Source organism: Cupressus sempervirens, chromosome 5 (assembly GCF_028749045.1).
Source record: "Cupressus sempervirens isolate cs-2001-9-10 chromosome 5, ASM2874904v1, whole genome shotgun sequence".
In the NCBI taxonomy this organism is placed as follows: Eukaryota; Viridiplantae; Streptophyta; class Pinopsida; order Cupressales; family Cupressaceae; genus Cupressus; species Cupressus sempervirens.
The window spans coordinates 516,909,436-516,932,219 of NC_143122.1; positions in this window are offsets into that span (position 1 = coordinate 516,909,436).

Consider the following 22,784-nt stretch of genomic DNA (forward strand, 5'->3'; position numbering starts at 1 on the left):
TACAAGTTGGTCTATGTTTTGTAATAAAGGCACATGTAAGGCCTACAAGCATTTTGGTGTGGTTATAAACCAAGTGACTCCATGGGACCAAAAGGCCTTAGAATAAGGTATTTAGAGTCTAAAAAGTATTAGCAAAAAGTGGTTGTTTGTTTGTTTTATGGTTGGGAATGCCTATATGGTTGTTCCAACGGTCATGTAGACCTTTATATATGTCATATGTGATCTCAGTTGAAAGGGGGAGATCAGAGTGTACGGTGGTTTGGAGAAAAAATAATAAAAACTTCAATTTTTTGGAAATTTACTTAGTTGCATTTAATAAATCCATATGACCAATTTTGAGTCAATGGAATAGTTTAGAAAGTTAGGGAATGCATAAAAACTATAGTTTGAAATTTGAATTTCAAATTCAAACGGTCATATTAGTTTTGGAGGGAAAGTAGTAATTTGGTATTTGTTTGATTAAATAAACCTTTGTAACCAACTTTGTCAGTTGGACAAGTGCATATAAACCTATTTAAGTTGTAATGAACATATGCAAGACATGAATCATTATTGGTACGAAAAAAATCATAGAAATTGTATAGAACAAAAATCATACTTTCTTCTGCATCAATTAAAAAAATAAAAAATAAATGATACTTATACATACAATGGGGCTCTCTGTGTGAATGAAAATCCCTGATGATCTAGGATGCCGAATCTGTACAGGCTCATCGCCAGTAGACACACCCTATATACAATAAATAATGTAATTAAATGAGATTACCACAAAAATTTTACAAGAATGCATCAATATTTAATCAATTAGAAAACATCTAATTACCTTTCCTTTGTCAATGCATGCTGGCTCACCCCTTGCACTTTGTCCCCCCGGGGCAGGTGGTATCTGCAAGATAAAAGAAAGATTAGCAACCATATATGCTACAATATCAAATAGAAAAAAGAAATGCAAACACAACATAATGTACCGTAGATGTCTCAAGGCCAAATGAAATGGCTGAGAGTGTAGCATCATCTATCTGTCTGAGCTCCTCCTCGGTCATCAACTAAACATGAATGAAGATCACATACATGTAAAAGTCAGTATGGCTTAAAAATTAAAATTACTCTATTATAAAAATTAACTTTAAATCACATATGTCATAACAAAAAAATGTATACACGTACCGACATCGAAGGAGTCCATGCCTCTACATTCCCCTCCTCTCTCGCATCAGGGTCTGTAGCCTCTGCATGTGCGTCTGGTGTATCTTCGTCTAATACAAAATGATAATCAAGAAGATCACCTATGGGACCCAGGCAAATATTCTTGCATGTAATGCAAGTGTGAGGCACACAAACGTGTGATGAGCTAGCCGATGATGAACTGGCACCAACATCATCAACATGAGGAGGCAAGACTGACCTAGCCTGAGATATCATTAGGCTACTCAGCCTATGAATGGCTCTGATGGTCTGAGAGCTAGCCTCTGCCATAATATCCGGATGCTACACTTGAGGAGGGGGGGAGATATCAGGGGGGGGGACAAAAGTGCCAAGTTTCTTCCGCTAGGAAGAGGGTCTATCCTGAGGAGCTCCTAGTCCTAAGCCCATGTTGGGCTTCATGCTCCAATAGTTCACTTTAAGTTTCAACACAAATTCTGCATATAATTTTTTAAGGAAATAAAATGGTATGTCTAAATTGCCATGTGGAGGGATATCAAAGACCATCCACCAACGGTCCCAAAAATTTGCACGTATGGCGTCATTTGTGCACCATTTAATCGATAGTTTGGTTTTTTTTGGGTCAACTGGTATACCCATTTTTGGGTTAGCAAAAAGGCTTGCCAAATCATCTTTGGTTATGTTGAGGGCCACGACCTCATCATAATCCAAACCATCATCAAACATCTGGTGCATTTCATTATGCCAACGAAGAGCGGCATTTTGTTGGTTTGTAAGAGTTTCAATGTTATCCACTATGGTGTTTAACGTGGATAACATAGGAGCCAATGCAGGTACATTATTGTATGTTCTATGCAAACCTCTCAACTCAGTGAGATTTTCATTTATCAAATCCTCGATTCGAGGAGGGTTTTGAGGAGGTAGAGGATCATTTGGTGGACAGTTTTGTGGGGATACTGGATCGTTTGGTGGTGGGTTGCGAGGAATATTATTCCCTACCTCAGTGTCATCATTTTGATCAGCCATTCCTATTGAATTGCAAAACGTAATATATATTAAAAAAATTCTAAATTTTAACCATTTTTGTCAAAAAAACCCTAGATTCAACTAAAACAAACAAAATCTTGTTAAAATCTATTAAATTTAGGTTAAAAATGAGTTTGGGGGGGGGGGGGGGGGGGGAACATACCTGATATCTGATATCCGATTTGCTATCTGATATTCGATTTATTATCTGATATCCGATCTGACTGGCCCAAATTCGCGTGAAAATAAGGGCCGCGGGTCTGTGATTTTGTGTTTAATCCATGCACAGGTATCGGATATCTGATATTATAATATATATAATATAACATATATATTACATTTTATATATTTTTATATTATATTTTATATTTATTATATTAATTTACTATATATTATAATATAAAATATTATTATTATACTATATTATTATAATTTATAATATATTATACTTTTTTATTATATATTATATTATAAGATATTACTTTTTATTATTATATTATATTATTATAATATAATATGTTATTATAATATTATTATTATAGTATAATAATAATTATAATAATGTTATTATATTATAGTATAATAATTATTATAATAATAATATTAAATAATAATAATATTATTATAATATAATAGTATGATATATTATTTAATATTATTATTATTATTTTATATCAATAATAATAATATTAAATAATATATCATACTATTATATGATTTTAATTATTAGTCAGATATTGGATTTAAAATCGGATATCCGATATCAAATTGGATATCCGATATGATATCGAATATCTGATAAGGCTCGGCTTAACCTTCTAGGTTTGATTCCTAGATAGGTAAAAAAAAGTCAGAGCGGATTTTGAAGTGCTTTTAGGCGTCTTCAAACTCTTTTTTTTTCACATCGCCACTTTTTGGCACACCATGATCCTGCACATACCCATTGATGATAGAATGTGAATGTATCATGTAGGACATACTCCATTACACTCCTGCTAGTTTTGCTTGTTTAGACTTCCTCAATGCCGAGTTGGGTATCTTTCATGTCAATAAAGCTTCTAGGGAAGCTTAACAGGTTTGTGGTAGGGTGGTAAAGCACTCCTACAATATTCTCACCATTGTGTTCTTAGACAAGTTCTGGAGCTTCTGTCAAAATGGTTGACATAATTGGTACATCATGGTAATCTAACAAAGAAATTATGATTTGTTTTAGATTTGAGCATATATGTATATGTATCACATTTGTTAAAGTTAATGGTAGTTAATCAACTAATGTTGAATGGTTAATATTCAAATGACTTTGACTCTCATTGAATTTTCCACATTTTATTGTGATTGCTGATGTGGCATTGGTTTTGTAGGGGTAGTTCTTACATGTTCCCATCTCCATGCTCTTGTATTTGACCTGTATAGCCAAAATATACTCTAGCCAAGATGAGTCTAATTGATTCTTTCTTTCCAATTTCCCTCTCCCCTGCTCTTGAATCACTATCAATAGGATTCAACTTGGTATCATTGACAACATCCCTCTTTCCCTTTTTTAAATCATTGTCTTCTGCATGTGAAGGAAAATGTGAAGGATGTAAGCCTACATTGCACCTGGTGAGAACTTTTCTATACAAATTTTCATGTAAGCCTTTTCTTTGTTTTGGCTTGGATTTCATTGGCTTGTGTTGTAGTTATTTTTATGCATGTTGGCTCTAATGTTCCATCTATCGTTAACAAACATCCTGTCTAGTGCTTTAAAAAATGTTTCTCTTGTTGTTCAAAAATTACAATGATATCAAAATATATATTGTTTTTCAGCACTCTGCATTGTAAGCACAAAACTTGCCACAACTGCCAACATTTTGATCACAGATATTCAAAAGAAATTCATTGCCTCTACTTTTAGAATGGATAACAAGCGTTTTAGAAAAGAGTTATTGTATCTTCTTCAGAAATAGATTTGAAGTATTCAGTGACATCCCATTTTTTCTTATAATTTCTACACATTTCAAATAGAATTGTATGCATCTTCATCACTAGTTGGAGTAATCTCATTAAAAGCCAACATCACATGGTAGAAAAAGCTCATCTAGGTTGATCTAATTTAATCAAAAGTAAGGGAAATCAACTTTTGTAAATATAGCAAATTATAATTCTATCGCTTATCTCTAACATACATATATAAATGAGAAATATTTATCCTAATTCAATGTAGTTTTATTTGTACAATGAACAATTGAAATCCATTTAACATTTGATAAAAAAATAGTTTTCCCCAACTGAATTCTCTATCAATTGTAAATATAATGGGCTTTTGACAATTGTTCCCTTGATAATTGAGAAAATTAGCTTCAATGAATATTGGTTTTCTCTCTAGATGGAAACTCATACCAATGAAACAAAGATTTTAGATCGATTGAAGTCTTCATTTGAATGAAAAGATCAATTTTGAAAGGCTTTTTGTCTCAATCAGGGGAGCAAAAACACACTTTATAGCTAGGCCAACACATTATATTTCCACTCTCATTTTTTTGTTAGACTTGTATTCTTTGAATTATGTGTACTTAATTGTGAAGTGTATTTTTAATTTGATTTCATTTACATAATGTACAAATCTCCAAAGATCCAAACAAGCCCATTACTATTATAGCTATAATTTCTAAGTAGATATTAAATATAGTCTACTAGAGGATCATATTAAATTAGTAGTTCACAATTTTAGTCTTTGATTGGGAGATTGAAAAAAAAATCACGAGATTTCATTGTATTTCTTGATAATCTTCCCTCAAAGACTTAATTTTTTTTAACAATATAATCATTTTTCTATTATATTTATACCCCATGTTTGAAATGTTTAGTTATTTATTTGTAGCCACTAATAACCTTTTATTTCAATCGTAAGCTAGGTGATTGAATATCAATACTAATAAAATAGTTTTGGATAAAATTATTTGGGACCTTTAAAGTTACTTTGGTACAAAACTATCTATATTATCATCAATCAAATCTAAGGCTACTACCTTCATACTTTTCTTTTGAAAATAATCCCATAAAACTACTTTGAAATCAGCTTCATGATTCATAAGAAATCAACTAGACATCAAAGAGGTAACAAACATATCATTTATTGCCTTCTCTTCTAGATCAGGAGACATATTCTACATGTAGTCAAACAAATAAACAAATGTAAAATCATCAAATTTCATTTTCTTTCTATTTAAATTTACACCCACATTACCAACAAAACATTTAGCTAATTTTTTATAAGCATAACCAAAATAATATAGTTTCGTTTGTTCTTTGAATGCCCCCACCAAAGAAGTCAAGATATGTCGTTACAAAAAGAGATACATCTATATTCTCCACTAGTGGAAAGCCACATGAAAATATTTATAACCTACAACTTTGGTACTATTTATACCATATAATTGGTAAACTTAAGCCATGAAAATAAATAAATATAGATTGAACTGGAAAAGCTTACATGCTTGCTTGATAAAGAAAATTTTAATCAAGGAAACTTTAGAAATTATTATTTAATACCATGGATGCTAACTCTTGGGACTGTGTTAACTAGTGTTGTTTTTGACAACTATTAAGACCATTTGTCATTGTAACACAATCCATTCCTAGGTGAGTTAATAAATCTTTTTTTGTATGCAATTGATGGTGGTAGCATGTGATTTCATTAATGTTATTTTATATGCAAATAACTTATGTAGGGTTACTTACTCTAGTCCACAATTTCTTTGCAATTCTTCCCTCTAGCCCAAGACTTCCCTACTTCCACATGATAGAAACTAAGTTGACTTGCAACTCTTGTTTTTGATCAGTTATGGAAAAAAATATTGATGTGGTAAAGTGTTTAACAATAACATGACATAAGGCCACAACATTCCCTTGGTGAAATGTCTAAAATCTTAATTAACTAGAAAACTTATTCAAATTTTTGTGTTAGTCTAATTTTTGTCAATATAAATAATTAATCATTTTTTTGACATAATACCCACAATTATGAGATCAATTTTGGGCATTAAAAAATATAAATATTTATTTTTCTTTTAAATATAATTAGTTTTTCATGATCATTCATTGTAAAAGATTAGATGTTTTGAAATATAGTATATATGTAAATATGGACCACTTTTAATAAAGACTTTATATGTTATTCCTTACTACTATGATATAGAGGCATATTGTCATACTCTAAACAACCCATGACCTAGAATAATCATGATTTTAATTAGAGTGCACTCTAAACAACCTACCTCTTAATCTAAGAGCTCAAACTCTTAAATTAATCTTTCTCAAATATATAGAATAATTTTACATGAAAATCTTAATCTTTATTTATGAAGGGTAACATTGTGTAGGAGAGACTTTGTGCTATAGTGAAGTTTGAGCACTTATGGGAAAAATGAAACTTAGAAACTTTAAATTTTATATAATATAGAGTGATCTTTTAATTTGTCTTTATTTCAAAATAACTGGTATGATTATAAAATTATTTATTTACTTTAAAAACGTATGTAAATGACAAGCTATTTAATCATTCACCATTTTTTTTCTTACTCTTTTTTTTTTGTCTAGTATCTTATGTTTAAATTCCTAGTTTATGAGAAACAATATTATCTATTAGATCAAAAATAGATATAAACTTGGATTATTTTCTTAATCTTTAGAGTAGTAAAATAATTTAATTAAATAATTAAATACAAATAAAACTATATTATAAGAATTATATAGAAATGATCTTATTATAATTTTCCATCTATTTTATATGATTTAAAATGAATGAGAGTTTTCTTGAAATGAAAAAAATAAATTACTATTTAAATTACTTTTTTTATCACTTCACATTTTTAAATAACATAAGAATTACTATCTAATATTATATTATTTTTATCAACATTATCAAATGCTTATAAAAATAAAAATAATAAAATCTTGACACTACACCACACCAATTAGTTACTTTCTAATTTGAAAATTATGTATTATTGAATAAAGTTAATCTTTATTTTATTTTAACATAGAAAAGCTACATTATAATATGGAAATATCTCGAATTTTACTTGTATATTAATTTAGAGGATAACAAATGATAAGATAAGCCATCCTTCTAAAAAATCATGATATTATGGTTATTATTATGCAACAAATTCAATCAACTACAACCCATTTTATTAGCTTTCCTCTTATGTGCATCTCTAGGACTATAATTTATTTTCTATGGATGTGTGAATGGATATGTGGCTTGTTAATTTTATTGAACAAAGAAAGAGGTTAAATAATGGGTAATATTCTAAATTCAAGATAGAGCTTAGCTCGAGAGCAATTGATAATATGTAGATACAATGGTAATACAATAATTTGTTATTGTGTTAGAGTTATGACTACCTCAATTGTCGTTCTATTTTTAATTTAGTATAGCTTCTCAATTTTAAAGTTATGACTACCCCAATTTTTATTCCATACTTATGATATTAACATCAATTGATAGTGTCTTATCATTTATGTGTAACCACCATTAATTTTCATCTTCGCTCTCACAACTTACAATTGGTCTATAAAATGGACTTTGCTTCAAATGACAATAACGTACTCTATAAAATCAAAAGTCAATCAGACTATAGAACAAGAATAAAATTATAAGTTGATATTGATTAAAATAAGCATTCTACCTAAACAATACAAGCCTTTGGTGTTGCATCATATTATTCATAGGTCAACAATTATTTCATGAAAAATACTACTACGCACAATGTAAATATAATGAGTCTCAATCAAATATGGAAGATAATTAGACAATTTATTTGTAGCATGATAACAACAATGTGCACTAGAAACCAAAATGCCTTGAATGTGCACTACAGACATAATGTAGACATACCAATGTATGATATGAACTATCCAAGGTTACCTAAACAAATGGACATAAATTATTGAAGAATTAAGCAATAGAAGGAAATGTGTGCATAAATTGGAGTCATGGTAAATCCCATTGAAAGGTTCAATAATAAATTAACATAATAGATATTTAAAAATTTTGGTAACCCTACTACTCACACTAGCTAGAATAATGAATAAACTAAGACCCCTTCTCATTTTCTCCTATGTTGTTTGTTTAGAGTGAGGGAATTCTAACATTAAATCTAGTCTTCTTCTTTGGGTCCTTGTGCATTGGAGGGGTGATACCAAGGGGGTCAAATCCTCACACTAGTTCTTTTAAAAAGAGGAGAGCCTCACTAGATTCTTTCTCCATCTTCAATGCATCAACCATTTTCTCCTAAAGTTACCTAGAATAGTTGAATGAGTGTGGCCTCCATAAAAATATGGACATAAATATAAGCATAGACTTGAATAGAATTTACATTCACACATGAAGAAATTGATGGAATATGTTGGTTAACATATTATTTTTCCTATACAAAATAATTATTAAGCTGACTCTACTACCCTATTCAAGAAACAAAATAGTTAATAAATAGTTGGGTGAGTGTGATATGATCACTTCCCTTTGAAATTTTAAGAAGGTACAACTCCCTTAAAAAAAACATTCAATATTTTTTACTAATCTAAAAAATGAATATTCTTTTTATGTGAAAGAATTCAAGGCTCCTCTAATAATTCTTGGATGAAGAGTGTAGTAATTAGAAATTGGAAGTACACACCATAAATCGAATCAAAGTTTTTTTTTACCTACAATCTCAAAGTTCTTATCATCAAATTTACACTTCTAAAAATGATAAGCATTTTCTCACTTTAAATTCAAAAAAAAGAATAGTGTTTGGTAGAGAGTGAAACATTCTCATATAAACATACATACATCATAAACTCAAACACATAGATTCAAACTATTTCAATAAACCATCATTATTCATAGACAACATCTTCATATTGTAAAGTTCATAGATATCATATTACCAAAACATATAACAAAAGTAGTGTTTTTCACCAAAATATTTCTCTAATGCTCATTAGTTCTAGATAAGCTAAGATATAGTCACCAAAAACATAACCACATAGGGCTCCCTGAAAAATTTATCTCCTAGTAAGAACATAAAATATTCATATAACTAAAAGCCAATTTTTGAACATTTGTCCCTAGAATTTTCAAAATTAAAGAAACCATCATGTGGATAAGACTAATACATGTTCAACATCTTGATCATCTTTAGGTATAGTGCCATGTGTGTTTTTAAAGTCTTAATAGGCATTCAAGAACTTTTGGATAGTCGAGACATTAGGTTTTTTCAAATGGAGAAGTCTCATCTTCCACACTTCATTTTCCCACTTGAACTTTATCACCATGTTTATGTTCTTAAGGAGCTTGTCTAAACAAAGATAGAGTATGGATTTTTTTCTTGAAACTTTATTAAACTCGCCTGGGGTCTAGTTCCCTCCTATCTTAACTGACCCCATCATTCCTTCAAATACTCTTATAGTAGAGTCCATATCATGCTCAAATTTACTATCATGCGAGATGTATGTAGCATTGATGGTATTCACATCATTATCTATATTATCACCTAACTTTTTTCTTTATGATTCCAATACTGTAGCTTTTGATATGGAAGCTCTAAAAACACTACTCCAATTAATGTTCTTTAGGGAAAAAAGTAGATACTCATTGTTAGAAAGGTCAAGGCTTTCATTGCACCAAAAGATCAACCCATTAATGCCTAATAGAACCAATAGTATTATAGAACCATAGGAGGTGGTTAAGCCATGTCAAAAATCCTATGAAGGATGTTGGCCCCATTCCAACAATCCCCCACCTAGCGTCACTCATTGTGGTTTTTGAGATTTGGTGACCAAACTTTGATACCAATTGTTAGAAAGGTCAGGGTTGCCATTGCACCAAAAGATCAACCTATTAATGCTTGATACAATCAATATTCTTATAGAACCATAGGAGGCTATTAGCCATGTCATGAATCATGAAAGGGATATTGGCCCACTATGAACACTCATCAAACATCTTCAGGGGCCCTTTAGCTAGGAATTTAAGAATCCCATATTTTCAACTTTCACAATCTTGTTGGTTTTTAGGATCACTACAAATATACTAACAATTGCCATTGTATTGATTGTGTTCCAAATGCAAATGAAGGCTTATAAATATGAGAGGAGACATGTCCCTATAGGTTAATCATCACTAGTTAACATATTAATATAATTGTAATATAAATAACCATATATATAATATATAATATTATATAATATATTAGATAATATTATATTTTATATATATATATATATATAAAATAGGTATTTATCTTAAAGATGATTTACCATCCACAAGGTATCTCTGTTGACATATTAGTCAAGTTGTTATTAGTGACACACACTTATTTAGATTGTATATATCTACCGAGCTCTTTGTACAACTATTACTGTTTGCCAAGTATTTTAGTTGTTACCAAGTTCTACAGTTGCTACCAAGTCCTTTGGACAAATATCAGTGCTTACCGAGTAGTCACAGTTATAGTGAAGATTAGCAGTGTAAACCATGCATCTCAGTGTATGTCAAGTTTACCAGTGCAAGCCAAGTTGTGTAGTGTTCACTAAGTTCATAGTGTATGTGATGTGAGTCCAGTGTTAACAAAGCTACTTAATGTTAACCAAGTGACTCAGTTTATACCTAGCTCAAGGTGATAGTGTTTACCAAGTCATGTCATAGTAAACAAGTGATTCAGTTTATATGATGAGTTTCACAGTATCTACTAAGTCACCAGTGCAGATTGAGTTCAAGACTACCTGGAAGTGATCAGTATGGATCGAGCTTCTATGTCTACCAAGTGCATGATGATACTAAGCATTGATAGTGGATGTCGAGTATCAAAACCTCGTCGAGTTAGCCTTTAGAACCTGAGTGTCTTCATGTGGGCCAACTTTGAAATATTTGTGTTAACTTGTATTGTGGCTGACTTTGTAATTTGTACAATTGGATTGATATATATATATATATATATATATATGTAATTCATTATTTCATATCCAAGTGTGTATGTATGTGTGGAATTAATCAGAGAAAAGTAGAAAGAGAAAATTACAAAGGCTACAATAGTATAATGAGTAGAAAAGTCATATCTATCACGACAAAGTGATTAGTACATAAAGGAATCTAATTTAGAAAAGCAAGCTACAGATTAGAGATCATCTACTGTTTCATCCTAATAGGTGGATTAGTCAAATCCTTTCACAAGGTAGACCTAACAATCTTTTACAAATCTCTTTACCAAGTGCATACTTAATTGTATGTTTGTAAATCCTTTCACAAGGTGGACCTAGTAGTCTTTATTGCTCCTAATAGGGTAGATCATCATAAGTGATCAATGTAAGCTTTAATAGGCTAACTTTATACTATAGTACTAAAGTTTGTGGGTATCATCCCCACCCCAGTTTTACTTTCTATTTGGAAGGTTCCTGGGTCACCAAATCTTTGTGTCCCATGTTATGAATGCTTTCATATTTTTAGTTTCTTATGCATGATCATATTATATGTGATGTATTATATGCTAATTGGATTTTTTGATTAATAATTGAAATTGTTGAAGTTTTAGAAGTTACTGATTCACCCCTCCCCTCTCAGTAACTTAGCATAGTCTTGAATATTTCCAACAATTTGTACTAGAGCTTTGTGGTTCTTAGGAGAAAGTTTAATAGCTTGAGCAAAGATCAAGGCCATGGAGATATTTAGACTTGACAAAGCTATCGAAAATGAGAAGCGAGATTTGGAAATGGCCATTGACCAACTCAAAAAAGAAAATGAGCAACTCTCTCAATCCTTAAAAAGAAGAAAAGAACTTGCAATTCAAATGAATGATCATCTCTACATTGAATAAAGAATTGAAGAACTTCATTCAAGCAACTCAAATGAAGCCAATGAAGCAATCAAAGAACTCTTAAAAAAGAATGGTTCCCCACAAGAAGAGGTAAGAAAACTTGAGAGAGAGAAAGAAATCAAGGAAATATGCTTATGTGAAGTCATGGAATAGAAAAACAATATAAAAGAAGAGATAGATGGAAGGAACAATGAAATTCAGAACCAATCCCTTTAGCAAGCAAACCTTATTGATCAGCTCTCCAATGCAAATAAGGAAATCATGAGCCTAAGATTTGAAAATGAAAGAATGAGAAATGATATAAATTTTGAAAGAAAAATCAATGAAAGAATGAGGAATGATCTAAATTCTGAAAGGAAAATCAATGAAAGATATGATCTAAACTCTAAGAAGCAAATCAATGAAAGAATGATGAAATCCCAAGTAGGCATGAATCAATTGAATGAGAAAAATATTTATAGACAAAAAGAAAAGTAGGAATTGGATATACAGAAGAAGGAGAATCATCCAAGCAAGGAGCTCAAAAAAAGAAAAGAAAAACTTGCAATCACTATGGTAAGATAGGTCATACATCAAACAAATGTTGGAGCAATGGAAAACCAAAATTCAATGGAAAATGATACAATTGTGATCAGCATGGTCATAAGGCTAATGAATGCAAAGAGAAACCAAGATTTGGAGAAAAATGTCACAAATGTAAGAAACATGGACACAAGTAATCAGAATGCAAAACCAAGGTATTGAATCTAGCAAAGCAAATTGTGAAAGCAATATTTGGTTGGAACTACAACACCTAGTGCAGATTTCATTATTGTGGAGAATTTAGACACATTGGAATAAATTGTGTAAAGCATTATTTGAGGAAAAGAAACACTACTAAAAGATGTTTCATTTGTATAGAACTTGGTAATCTTGCCAAGAACTGCATGAATACTGGTAGAATTGAAGATGAGAAAAAGACAAAAGTTGATAACATCCAAAAATAGATGAGAATAGATGAGATAGAAATGGGTTCCTAACTCTACTGAGAATACAAGTCCAAGTAATTTATGATCAAGTTGCTCAAGAATTGGGTGACTCTATCATTCTATTTGAAGTTCTCAAAGGAGAAACTAGAACTATGCTATCAAAGAAGACATCCAAAATAGTTCCAGATTGAAAGAGAAAAATGATCCAAATCAGTATTCAAGATACAAAGGGATCACCGAGTGCAAGTGTCAACCGAGTTACCTTCTCTACTAAGTGAAGTTGGATCACAAACTCTACCAAGCAAGGTCGAGAGTGATAAAAATGCTTATGGTTACCGAGTAATGAAGACTTTGCTGAGTGTTCAATGCAAACATAGTGGATGATAGTTTGTCAACATGATGTTAGTCTATCTACCTTTTGTACTGAGCATTTATGAAGAAATTTTAACAAAAAACATGACATCAAAATCATTTCTTACCATGAAATTTTGAATGCTATTGTGAAAGTGCAATCTTCAGAGCTTCCAAGCAATTTGAGAAAATTTCCAATGAAAGTTGTTGAATTCCCTCAAACTCTATCAAGTGAAGATGGCATCCAATAAAAGAAAGGTTAAGTGAGGATTTGAAATTTTGGTTCATGGAGTGGAATGGAAAACACTAGATTTCAAGCTCACTCCTATGACCACTAAAACCCTAGATCTAAGTGGAGCACAATCTCAAATCCATCCAAAGGTACTTCTGATCAATGATATTCACACTCATTTGAAATGTGTTATTCAAGAGATTGGTACATTGGAAATGGATGATGCCCTAGGCCAACTGTGTGTAAATGGAGTTTTGAAACCTGAGCATCAACACCTAGAAACCAAAGGGTTAACTCATATCCCTCACATGCCCTACAAATTTCAAGTTTAATGGATTAGGTTTATCCTCAGTCAGGTGCATAATGGGTAGTTATGGTTGGAACAATTAGTGTTGATAAAAAAGAAGATGATTCATTGAAACACTGGCCTCCCAATGCTAGCCAAGGCCAAAATAAAAAAAAAACCCTAGGTCATGCAGAATTGGAAAAGAGAACTCTAGTAGAATGGAATGGAAGAGGAATGAAAATGAGTAGTGTTTCTAATATGGAATTGAAGTTTGGTATTCACATCATTGCACATAAGATATACAACTCTAGCAAGTTGAATAGTGTGTCATGTAAAGCTGTGGACTTGGCATACAAGGTGGTAAAGAAGAATTTTTATTTGACCTTGTTGAGCTATTGCTGAGATAGTTCAACAAAAACATGGAAAGCATAAGGACTTCAAAGAATAACCTGTGTAAGTTTGGTTCCTTGTTAACTTCTCTATTCTTTTATGTTAAAAAATTATTCCCTTCAAAAGGCACTGTTGTTTGGAGAAAAGATGCACCTTTTTTATATCAAATAAATGAGTTTATTGTTGAAATGGGTGAAAATTATTATATTATTGGGTATGTGCTCTAGTGTACCAAAAAGTGGTGATGTGAAAAAAATAGATTCTAAAAATGTCTAAAAGCATTTCAAAATTCGCTCTACCTTTTTTCCACCCATCCTAATACCAAAGCGAAAAAGTTAGGACCAAGCCTTATCAAGTATCTGATTTCATATTAGATACTTGACATTATCGAGTATCCAATTTGAATCAGATACTAATATCTATAACATTGATTTACAAAAAAAATATCTGAGCGTTGTTTTCACATTACATTTTGTGTGTGTTTGAGAGCTTCCTCTTTCCAATATCTGATCTTAGAATGGGTATACGATATTAGTAAGTATTTTTATTTTCTTGAATGTTTTGAATGAATCTTATTATAAATTAATTATTTTTAATTGAATTTGTTAAAAATTAGGTTTTTTTAAAAAATATAAATTGTTAAAATTTAGCTAATTTTTAATAGAAATTATGTTTTGTAAATTAATAGGTATGGCTAACCAAAATGATGATACTAAGGCAAGAAATGATATTCCTCATACCCCTCCACCAAAAAATCCAATGCCCCCTCAAAACCATCTACCAAATGATCTCCTACCTTCTCAAAACCCTCCTCAAATCAAAGATTTGATATTTGAAAATCTCGTTGAATTGAGGGTTTTGTGAAACACATATAATACTATACCTGCATTGGCTACTATGTTATCCATGTTAAACACCATAGTGGATAATATTGAAACACTTACCAATGAACAAAATGCTACTCTTCATTGGCATGATTAAATGCATGCCATGTTTGATGATGGGTTAGACTATGATGAAGTTATGACCATAGATTTATGTAAAGATGATTTGAATGCCCTTTCTACGGACCCAAAAATTGATAAACAAGTTGAACACACAAAGCCCAAACTATTAATTAAATGGTGCACAAATGAGGCTATGCGTGCAAAATTTTGAGATTGTTGGTGGATGGTTTTTGACATCCCTCCACACAAAAATTTAGAGGTGCCATTTTATTTCCTTAGAAAATTGTATGTAGAATTTGTATTGCGCCTCAAGGTGAACTATTGGAGCATGAAGCCCAACATGGGTGTAGGAGGAGGAGCTCCTCAGGATAGACCCTTTGCCCAATGAAAGAAAGCTAGCACTTTTGTCCCCCCCACTGATGTCTCCCCCCCTCCTTGAGTGCAACATCTTGATATCTCAGATTATTAGAGTCATCCATAGATTGAGTAGCCTATTGATATCCCAAGCTAGGTCAGTGTTTCCTCCCTATGTTGATGATGCTAGCATGAGCTCATCATCGACGAGCTCATCACGTGTTTGTGTGCCCTATACTTGCATAACATGCAAGAATATTTGTCTAGGTCCCATAGGTGATCTTTTTGAGTATCAATTTGTATTCTATGAGGATACACCAGATGCACATATAGAAGCTACACACCTTGACATGAGAGAGGAGGGGCATGCAGCGGCATGGACTCCTTCTATGTTTGTACGTATACATTTTTTTGTTATGACATGTGATTTAAAGTTAATCTTTATAATAGAGTAATTTTAATTTTTAACCCATACTAACTCATACATGTATGTGATCTTCATTCATGTTTAGTTGATGAATGAGGAGGAGCTTAGACAAATTGATAATGTCATGCTCTCAACTATTTCATTTGGCCTTGAGGCATCTACAGTATATTATTTTGTGTTCTCATTATTTTTTCTATTTGATATTGTAGCATATATTGGCCAAAAAAAGGATGTTGCTAGGGTTCACCTACCCATCTAAAGCTAATGGCATTGACGATTTGATACCAAGATCAGTGATTTCAAAGTTACGTTGTGATGCACCTATGAACTAAGGCACACTGTGAGTTATGAAATCGAGTGAGATTGTTGTGTCAAATCCAAACAGTATGTGATCTCTCAAAAATGAGATAGGTTATTTTTGGCCTCAGCATGACCATCATGTAGCATTCAACATTTCATTGATAGCCCTCATGAGCTCCAACTTATGACTCTCAAAAGATTGACCTCTATATGCACTTAGAGCACCTTGGAGACTCTTTGGTACGGGGTGGCCGTGGATGATGGGGGCTCTCCGCAACAAGAAGAAGGGTGTCACTAGGATTCATCCATCCATCTAGAGCTAATGACACTAATGATATGATGCCAAGATCAGTTGTTTCAAAGTTATGTTGTGATGCACTTATGAAGTGAGGCACACATGAGTTTTGGCATCGAGTGAGATCGTTGTGCCAAATCCAAATGGAATGTGATCTCTCAAAAATGAGGTAGATTAATTTAGGCCTCAAAATGACCATCATCTAGCATTCAATGTTTCATTGATAGACCTCATGAGCTCTAAATTACAACCCTTAGAAGATTGACCTTGATAAGCACTTAGAGCACCTTGGAGACTCTTTGGTACAGGGTGGCCGCAGATGATGGAGGCTCTCCACGGCTAGAACAAGGGTGTTACTAGGGTTCAACCACCCATACAAAGCTAATGGTACTGAAAATTTGATGCCAAGATTAGTTGTTTCAAAGTTACATTGTGATGCACCTATGAACTAAGGCACATTGGAAGTTTTGGCATCGAGTGAGATCACTGTGCCAAATCCAAACAGAATGTGATCTCTCAAAAATGAGATAGGTTATTTTAGGCCTCAGCATGACTGTCATGTAGCATTCAACATTTAATCAATAGACCTCATAAGCTCCAAGTTAATACCCTTAGAAGATTGACCTTGATACACATTTAGAGCACCTTGGAGACTCTTTGGTACAAGGTGGCTGTTGATGATGGAAGCTCTTTGTAGCTAGAAAAAGGGTGTCACTAGGGTTCACCCACCCATCCAGAGCTAATGGAACTAACAATTCAATGCCAATATCAACAATTTCAAAGTTACGCTATGATGCACCTATGATTTGAGGCACACTGTGAGTTTTGGCATCAAGCGAGATCACTGTGCTGAATCCAAACAGAATGTGATCTCTCAAAAATGAGATAGGTTATTTTAGGCCTTTCCATGACCATTCTATATTATTTGACATTTCATTGATAGCCCTCATGAGCTCTGTGTTACGACCCTCGAAAGATTGGCCTTGAGATGCACTTAGAGCACCTTGGAGACTCTTCGGTACAGGGTGGCCGCAAATGATGGAGGCTCTTTGTGGCCAAAACAAGGGTGTCACTAGGTTTCAACTCCCCATCTAGAGCTAATGGAACTGACAATTCAATGCCAAGATTAGCAATTTTAAAGTTACGTTGTGATGCACCTATGAACTGAGGCACACTATGAGTTTTCGCATCGAGCGAGATCACTGTGCCGAATCCAAATAGAATGTGATCTCTCAAAAAAGAGATAGATTATTTTAGGTCTCACCATGGTTATCCTATATCATTTGATATTTCATCGATATCCTCCATGAGCTCCGAGTTAAGACCCTTGGAAGATTGACCTCAACATGCACTTAAAGCACCTTAGAGACTCTTTGGTACAAGGTGGCCACAGACAATGGAGACTTTCTATGGCTAGAACAAGGGTGTCACTAGGGTTCACTTGCCCATTTGGAGCTAATGGAACTGAGCATTCAATGCCAAGTTCAACAGTTTCAAAGTTATGCTGTGATACACCTATGAACTAAGGCACATTGCTAGCTTTAGCATCAAGCGAAATCATTGTGCCAAATCCAAACGAAATGTGATCTCTAAAAAATGAGATAGGTTATTTTAGGCCTCACCATGACCATCCTATATAGCATTCAACGTTTTATTAATAGACCCCATGAGCTTTGAGTTAAGACCCTCAAAAGATCGACCCTGACATGCACTTAGAGCACCTTAGAGACTCTTTGGTATGAGATGGTTGCGGATGATGGAGGCTCTCTATGGTTAGAACAAGGGTATCAATAGGGTTAGTATTAAGTAAAAACATTATTTTTTACCTCTCTCAATTTTTTGGCATTGGGCACAGTGCAAGTTTGGTGTTAGTATGTATTAAAATCATCATTTTTTAGGTCCCTCCACATAAATTGCATTAAGTAAAATCTTTTTTTTTTCTTACATTAAATCAACAAGTTTACATTTACAATATCTCAAGTGTTTCATCATTATTACATCAATAAACAACTACCAAAAATCATAGTGTCAAAAATAGTAGTGTCAAAAATTGTAGTGTTAATAAAAGTATTGTCAAAAATCGTAGTATAAAAATTAGAATAGATTTTTTTTTCATTCTACTCCTTATTTAGTTTTTTATCTTCATGCATGGCTACTCTTCATGATGTTTCTGCATTCCAATATCATAAAAATATTAGTAACTTCTTGTATTAAACAAGATAATCATCGGTTCACCAAATCATTATGAACAAAATAACATAAGAAGTAAATATACCTAATCGAGTGTTCTAGTAGGGTCCTCTCTCTATTTTAGGGTCTCCAATAAGGCTTCATGATCAGCATTAGTAATAGTAAAATGTTCTTTTACTTTTGGTCTTCCTTGATGCTTTAACAACTTTACATGTGTTGCTATAATAAGATGCAAATATAGGAGAATCGTTTTGTGCTTCTGATAGTCTTTGAATGCAAGAATTCCATTACTTCTAAGCATGTATGTTTGTAGCCATGTTCCAGCAACAACCACTAAATTAGTAGGATATGTGAATCCATCATCATCTATGATTGGTTGTGCAAGCTTTTTTTTACTTCTTACACAACATGCTAACCAATAATATGATTTCTCATCATTCCCCTATGGTACAACCAATGCAAAGACATGTCCTAGCTGAAGAAGATCTGATAGATGGTTATGCTCAAGTGAACTTTCCATGTCATCATTTTTGATAGAGGGTATGATAGAAAATATGGTAAGATAATATGGAGCCCATGTGTCCACCCACTCACTCGACTCATAGTGATCCCAATCACACTTAAAACAACTAAGACAAAAGCAAGCTAGCTATTGTGTCCAAATAGTCCATGTAATAGAATCAGAGCTCTAGAATGAATATATTTTTGATGAATTTCTTACTATAGCACAATCTAATCTATCACCTACAGACCCTTCCTCAACCAACCAAAAGAACTTGCAGACTACTAAATCAAGAGTCCCCCCCTATGATAATGTTAAACTACACCAATCAACAATGGTATGAGCATCAAGAAGCTCTACTCCTAAAATATTCAATTGCTCCTTAACTAGAGCTCTCTTCATAGCCCCTTTCCCATGGTCAGACTCAAAAAAACTCCAAATATGAGGCACCCCCCTCTCTACATGCATCCTACATAACTAATAAAATATGCGAGCATTCTTGAATTGACCTATACAATTATTTGACCAAATGATTTGTCTATCCATAGCAATTGCATGCTGCTATAAGAAATCAAAATAATTCTCAAAAAAATGTTGCAAAAATTTGTGAGAATGAGATCTATCATCACTCATACAAAAATGGTACTCTCTAATAATCTTCTAATTATCTTTTGCACTATCAGGGGCATGTGTATATGTTATGTTGACAAAAATAGCAATCTAAATGGAGTTGTAATACTAAGATTGTGTCTAATTTTGAGGCTTCAATGTGTAGTTCTTAGAAAATTCAACAACTGATATAATAGTGCCAATGGGAAAAGTCTCCTTACACATTCCAAATTGTTGATCCAACCACTGAGACCTATGACTATGTCTTGAATACTTGTAAAAAATATTTGTCTTGAAATCTAAAATAAAACTAGCCACACTGATTTCTTTTGCAACCAATTCACATCTAGAGACCTCGCCCCCACTCTTCAATGTGTATTTCACCATTTCATATACCATTTTTTTTACTATTGTCTTTCTAAGATCTTGTTTGCACCCCTCATGGAAACATGTGTCAAACTTGGATAAGCCATCACATTATGAACACTTCTCATTTAAGCAAGCATTTCTATAAAAGAAACAACCATCAACTCTATGACATAAAGATTGATCTAGCAAGTCTCTTGATGATTTTGGAAGACCACTAGCACCACAATTCTCCAACATTTTTTTACTATTCAAAGTAGAATGGATGGAGCCTAATAGTTCATGGTTCATGGAAAACTTGACATGATATTTACAACATGTATTTCAAATTTTAAGTGGTACATAATAAAATGGCTTCAAAGATTGAAAAGCCCTTTGTGATATATGAAATCTTGGATGACTCTTTATTAATTGTTCAAACAACATAAAATTGACTTACCTCCAAATAATGTTTAGGATGTGGCATGCAGTCTCTGATGCCAATTCTCAAATTTAACATGTCTTTAGCATTGGGTGATACTCTTGAGGTAGAGTGCCAAAATTATGTAATTTCTTCCTTCATATCATCAGATAGATTTTTATCAAAATGTGGAAGTCTCCCACCAAAAGCTCATGTTTCATTTTGAAGAGGATCATAGATTCTCTCTCATCTACTAGGTTCTCTTCTCAAAGTAGTACAATTTAGGTTCAAGTCAATACAAGTTTGTCTCATATATCTACCCTTTCTCAAATGATGACTTACCAAAGAGGTTGTAATAAACCTTCGAGCAGATCTCTTATCTTTCTCCCTGCTATTTTTTTCAATGCTATTAAAGGCACTAAAAAGATTCTTCACAATAATGACATTTCTTTCCAAATTTTTATTGACATGAATCTTCAATTTGGAAAGCATAGGTCTCATTTTTTTCATCTTTAGTAAGTGCATAAAAATTTGACATTGCTCCACCACTATCTTGTTGTTAAAAAAACATCTTATATATTCTTAAAGCCCATAATCGAATGGTTCTTTTTAATTTTTTTTCTTCCAAATTGGTAATAATCATTTCATTAATTTCAATTATCCATTTTGGTGTTCTAGAATCTTCATGTCAATTATAATTAGGATATATGTAACATTCCTATGCATTGTCATTTCTGACATGGTCAATCATGCAATTTACATTATGACCTGGTAGCATTTCATTCTCCAAATTTTTATTCTCTAAATTTTCAATCCCAACATTATCATTATCAATTGGTACATTTTCATTCTCCAACTACACATATTATTTGACTCTATGATTTCATCTTTGATAAATACATTTTCAACTTGACTCATATTTAACATACCTTGTCTCTTCCTTTGATGATTTAGCTTGTCAATTTCCCTATATGCTACAATGTCTTCATTTGATACCTTCCTTTTGTGTTTAACTTTTCAACAACTCCCCATTTAGAAAACAATATCGGACACCTAATCATATATTATAGAACCTTTTTCGATCGTATGGGCCCCAAAAACTTAATTTTGTCTAAATTCATGAAAATGATCTATAAACAATGTGATTATTAGGTCTGCAATGACAAGAAATATGTTGGGAAAAGCATGCTAGATTTTCAGGTACCCAATCTCATATTGGGTATTTGATTTCAAATATAATACCCGATATGAGATTGGGTACCCAAAATGGATGCCAAAATTTTGGAGGGAAGTGAACCAATTTTGGAGGGATGTGAATAGATATGATTATTATTATATATGATTACTATAAATTATATTATTATGATTTTTCCTATTATTAAATATAAAATAGTAATATATATTATTATTGTTGTTATTATTATTATTACTATAATTATTCAATATAATATAGTAATATGTATATTATTATTATTATTATGACCTATAAATATAATATATTAATATATATATGATTATTATATTATATTATTATGATTTTTACTATTATTATTAAATATAATATAGTAATTTCATGACAACATATGTCCCAGGGGCCCTAGGCCCCCTAGGGACCAATTTGGTTGGTTCCAATATGTCAAAAGGGGTTAGAGGTTAACCTATGACCTCTTTTGATGCATTTCATGACAACATATGTCCCTAAGGGCCCTAAGACCCTTAGGGACCCATTTGGTTGGTTCCAATGTGTTGAAAGGGGTCATAGGCTAACCTATGACCCCTTTCAATGACCCCTTTCAATGCATTTCATGACAACATATGTCCCTAGGGGCCCTAAGACCCCTAGGGATTGATTTGGTTGGTTCCAATTACTCGAAACCTATGACCCATTTCAATGCATTTCATGACAACATATGTCGTCAAGGGCCCTAGGACCCCTAGGGACTGATTTGGTTGGTTCCAATGCATTGAAAGGGGTTATATGTTAACCTATGACCCCTTTCGACTTATTTCATGACAACATATGTTCCTAAGGGCCTTGACCCATTTGGTTGGTTTCAATATGTCAAAAGGGGTCATAGGTTAACCTATGTTCCCTTTCAATGCACTTCATGACAACATATGTCCCTAGGGGCCCTAGG